The sequence below is a fragment of the Cicer arietinum genome, chromosome 2 (genome assembly GCF_000331145.2).
Source record: "Cicer arietinum cultivar CDC Frontier isolate Library 1 chromosome 2, Cicar.CDCFrontier_v2.0, whole genome shotgun sequence".
Taxonomy (NCBI): domain Eukaryota; kingdom Viridiplantae; phylum Streptophyta; class Magnoliopsida; order Fabales; family Fabaceae; genus Cicer; species Cicer arietinum.
The window spans coordinates 44,766,013-44,771,580 of NC_021161.2; the positions used below are offsets into that span (position 1 = coordinate 44,766,013).

Genomic DNA, 5,568 nt, shown 5'->3' on the forward strand with positions numbered 1-5,568 from the left:
TATGCATACATTGAGGCAATTTTATTTGGTCGTTTGAGCCTTTCTAACTACCCTATGAAAATGTTATCCTTTGCTAGCCCCTTTGAGTCTTGCCCTTTTCTTTCGGTTACTAGCCACATTACAAACCAAAGACCTGACTCATTACATCACCTTACTTGAAGTTAGGTAGGAAATTTTTGTCTTGTCTTGGTAAAATTCTAAGTTTGGAGTTGCTCATGGGATAGCAACTTTTTAAGTTTGTGGTGGTGATTCTCACAAAAAGAAAATAAAAAAAGTAAAAATAAAAAGAAGAAAAAGAAAGAAGAAAAAAGAAAAAATAAATAAATAAATAAAAAGAAGAAAAAAAAAGAAAAAAAATTCAATTTGTGTACTTTGGTAATAACATCTTCTTGGTTCTTTTGTCAATGTTTGAGAATCTCCATAATGAAAAGGTGAAAAAAAAAATGGTAGAATAAGGTGGAAATGTATGCCTAACTCCAAGTGGTAAAGCCTACTATCCTAAAATGTCCTACCCTTACCTAAGCCCCATTACAACCCGAAAGTCCTCCAAAAAGGTATGTGTTTAAAAGAAAATTCAATGAAAGAGGAATATCATCATATGACGTAGATAAACATAAACCATTGCAATATAGAAAATATATCGATTGTTTAGTCAACAAAGCTTTTCTAACCACATGCTCTCTAGCAAATAAGTTTTCGACCCTAGGTAAAGAATTTTGGTTACTTGAGACATGAGCATTCATAATATATTTTCCTTTTTGTTTTTTGATCTCTTTGTCCCTCTTTAGATTCCATTGAGTTTGATCAAGATAAACTTCCTTGGGACTAAGAGGTAAAAGAGACACTTTATACTTTTTATGCACAAAAGAGTATATGTTAGTATGACAATCACGATGAACTTTTTTATCAAATTTCCATGGTCGCCCTAACAAAATATGGCCGACCTCCATAGGTGCAACATCACACAAAATTTCATCATGATATTTGCCAATGCTAAATTTTACCAAAACTTGTTTATCCTTCAAAATATCAACATCGTCCTTTAGCCATTGAAGCTTATATGGCCTCCGATGTTTAATGGTTTTCAAGCCAATTTTTGTGACTAATCTAGTGCTAGCCATATTGGTACAACTAAAACTATCAACTATCAAAGAGAAAACTTTTTCATCAACAAGACATCTAGTATGAAAAATATTTTCTTTTTGAGAATCGTCATCCTTAACTTGGACTCCTAAGAGTCTTCTAACCATGAGAAGATCTCCTTCAACAGGAGCCAATTCATAGTCACTATCTAGTTCACTTGGGGATGATTGTGAAGAGTAAGAATAAAAGGAAGAATCAATTTCATATACCTCTTTGGCCTTTGCAATCATAGACTTTTTATCTGGACAATTAGATGTTATGTGACCTATTTCCTAAGCATTTAAAACATTAATTGAAGAATAAGAAGAAGAACTAGGAAGATGAGCTTTAGGTTTAGAAGACTTACCTTATTTGGGCGAAGCCAATGGAGAATCACCCTCTCTTTTATGTTTGTTCCAATGTGATGAGTCTTTGTTTGAGGAATACTTTTTAAAAGTACTTTTTCTCTTAAATTGTTGTTCAATGGTAGACGACTTATGAACAAGCTCCTCAATATCCATAAAGTGTTGCAACTCAACCACATCTCTAATCTCATAGCTTAGGCCATCCAAGAACCTAGCTATTATGGCATCGTCATCCTCTCTAATGTTGGAGCGAATTATCAAAGTCTCAAAGTCCTTATAATAATCCTCCACACTCTTGGAGCCTTGTTTCAACCTTTGTAGTTTTTGATGTAGCTCCCTTTGATAATGCGATGGTACATACCTTTTCCTCAAAAGTGCTTTTAATTCATCCCAATCATTTAGTTGCCTAGCACCACATCTCCTCCTTTCCTTGACATTTTGGTCCCACCAAAGTAAAGCATGTTCCTTAAACTCTAAGGTAGCCAACTTAACTCTCATATCTTCTCTAATATCATGAGAAAAAACAATTGATCTATCTTAAGCTCCCAATCAAGATATGCTTCTGGATCACTTTTTCATGAAATGAAGGGAACTTAATTTTGCCACCGACATATGTATCATCATGTCTTTGGTTCCTCCTCTCATTTCCGTGAAAATTTCTATGGTTTTTCTCATGATTCCTATGATTCCCTCTCTCATAATAGTCTTTATGGTTCCTCACATGTTCTCTTTGTCTTCTATTTCCCTCGATTTCAAACCCATCTTCATTTTGAGAAGACCTTCCATGATGAGATCTCTTATCTCTTTGATTCACAAACTCTTCTCTAAAAGAATTCATTTGAGTATTCAACATTTTTGTAAAGTGATACATAAGAAAAATAGTTTTAGGAGAAAAGGGGTTTGGTTCACTTCCATTCATGATTTCAACAACGAGTACCACAATAATCAACAAATGACAAAAACAATTGAACACAATAAAAATAAGGTCTTCACCGCTCACTAAGTGTTTACACTCAAGAAATGTATCACTCGTGTATATCATTCAATAATGACTTTTTTTTTTATAATTTTCACTCTAGCCTTTTTCCACTCCATAATGCAACTCTTTAAGTTCTTCAAGCAACCAAACAAATCTCAATCAAGTTTGTGGTAAACCTCTAAACAAATGTAACAAAATACACATGAAAGTTATCATTCAAGAGGCTAAAAAAAATGACAAGAGAAACTTGAAATACAAAACCAAAGAATTGAAAAGACAAACCATTGTCTGATTCTCAAGTTGATATGTCATGGCAGTTCAATCTTCAAAGAGTGTGGGAAAATCTCATGCAAAACAACAAAAGGTATTGATTCATAATATACAAATTGTGTTTTAATAACTCATACTTCATTTGATTATTTGTGATTATTTTGGGGCTATAAAATGAATTTAGAACCATAATTATAATTGTTTTACGACCTTACTTCGTTATCTCGTTGGCTTATAGCAGGTAAAATTACCAACATTGTTTCTAAAGAACTAAAAGTTGATATGGAAATGAGTTCCAGTAATTGCGAGCATAGTGCAGTGTTCTCTTTGTTGCCAATGGTAATCAAATGGCTTAGGGACAGAGTGCAACAAAATCATTCGGTTTGTTTTAAGGTAACATAAATTACACTAAAGAGTTGCAAATTTCTAATTTCACATCTCAATTTAATAATGAGCTTAATTTTCATGCATTGACAGTGTAAAAAGTTTTACACAATCAACAAATCATATACGTGACTTTATAAGTAATTTTGGTAAAAGTTAAACATTATTAACGATCTAACGTTTGTGATTGATTGACGATATAAAACATTAGTATAATGTGCATTTGATACACATTGTTGCATGTTTTCTTACCATCTAGCTCACATTAAGAGATTATCGATAGTGTAGATGAGGAATAAACAAACTATGTAAATGTAATACACACTCTTTTCAACACTCTAACCTTCGCTGAAATTTATCTAGGTCAATTGTTAGGTTTGGTATGACCTATTTCGAAAATAGTGGGATATGCATGAATTTCAACAAATAATAGAAATAATGTGGAAACAAATGTTAGAGAATGTGTATGGTGGTAACTATTGATTTTCAAATTCAAGATGGTTTTATAATTTGTTCTCTTAGTTTTAATCTTCTCTCTTGAAGAATTGAAAAAAAGTATCATTTCCACTATATTTAAGGCTTGCAATTTATTATTGTTTATTTAATATGATATTAATATGATTGATTCCTATAGAATTGCCTCTTAAATGGCATGCAATTGCTCCTTTAAAATGTAAGATTGCTCCTTTAAAATGTAAGATTGCTTGGTTTTAATAGATGCAAATTAAATTTTATTAAAAGTAAGTTAAATGTAACGTAATTTATATTTTGAATATGTCAAGGTAATGAACAATAAATTTGAAATTAAAATTATTTATTTATTTATTAAAGCTCTAAATTTATGTTTCAAGTTTAGATTTCATATTAGAAAATTTTTCTTATGGAAACTTTTAAATATGTTAAAAAAAATTAATTAAAATCAATTTATATTTTAATAATTATTTTTATTTCTCCCAAAAGAAATCCAAATAATCACTTTAATAGGATAATTTCAATGGTTATACGAATATGAATTGCGTTGGAGCTAAGTTCCTTTACATCATAATAACCTCATAGAGTTTATCTATAAACATTTCAAAAAAATTGACATTAGACAAACCTTAAGCGAAAGACTAAGAAAATTTAATTTATCCTAAAGCATTACTTACTGTACGATTGTTATATTTTTTATTTTAAAAAATTAATTAATTTTAAAAGTTTTTATCTACTTATTATAATTTTTTTATAAAATGAAAATAAAAAAATAATATAAAAACAACTTCTCCTTTTCTTTAAAATATCTAAATTTTTAAATAACAAAATTATTTTTAAAAAAATTTGTAACAAATGAGTCTTTAATTGTTTGTGTATGATATTTTTTTTTCATATAGATTAATAAATACCACAATAACTACCATATTAAAATTAACTAATAAACAAAACTATGGACAGTTACACTAAAATTTAGAAAGAAAATAACTCAACCATTAAGCAAAAAAAAAAAAAAACTCAAAATTTACATAAAAAGAATTAATACATACAAAATGTAAATTATAGCAATGATAAAGAAAACAAAAACTAAAAACATAGTCATTTAAAAATATTAAGTCCCACTATGTTTTAATAAGTCAAATTTGCATCCATATATAATTGATCTTGTGCTAAGTATACATGATCAGAGATTCACTTTCATATCTAACGGTATGGCGTCTAATCCACAAGTGATACATGATAGTGTTAAACGCATCGAACGGTATAGGACTGAGATTCCACTGTAAGTGCTTACTCGCCACCAAACCCAATCTTTTCATAAACTCATGCTGTTCCCTCCACGTGTCAGTATCAACCTTCACATAACTCTTCACAAACAGAGCCATCTTCCTCCACCTCAGCACATCCACAAACGGCATGCTGTTCAACGGTCCCTCCGTAACCACCACAGGAACACACCCTAAACGCAGCGCTTCACCCAAAGACAAAACGTCGTCGTTGCCACAATAAACAACGCAGAACTCTCCGCTACCCAATTTAACCGGCGCGTAAGAATTACGGAGTGGCGGTAGCGTGAGATCCTTGTGAGGGACGAACCTATCTTGGCGCGTGGGGAAGCACAAGATCTTGGCGCGTAAGAGGTTTGCTTCTTCAGGTTGTTAGGTGATGTAAGAACTGTTTCTTAGTTAAGAGTAAAAGAGAGATTCAACTTGTGTTTGTGTTTCAAATTTGAATTGGGTTATGTTTGGTTCATACATAAATACTTTGAAATTTTAAACCATTTTTTGAAAATTTTGGAGGAAGAGTGTTTTTTGTGTTAGGTAAGGATTTGGAGAGGAATTGTTATGAGGTAATTAGTGATATTGTAATTGCAGAGGAACATAATAATAGTTATGAAATGTAGAGATTTGTATCGAAAGACAACAATTTTACATTTTTACACGGTGATGATGATTAATCTAATTTTATATATATATA

At 31.0% G+C, this 5,568-nt stretch overlaps 1 pseudogene; it reads right to left on the reverse strand.

Annotated features, from left to right (window-relative positions):
* Window positions 1-4,607: 4,607 nt before the first annotated feature.
* On the reverse strand, window positions 4,608-5,525 carry LOC101500767 (probable glycosyltransferase At5g03795; annotated as a pseudogene).
* Window positions 5,526-5,568: the final 43 nt, after the last annotated feature.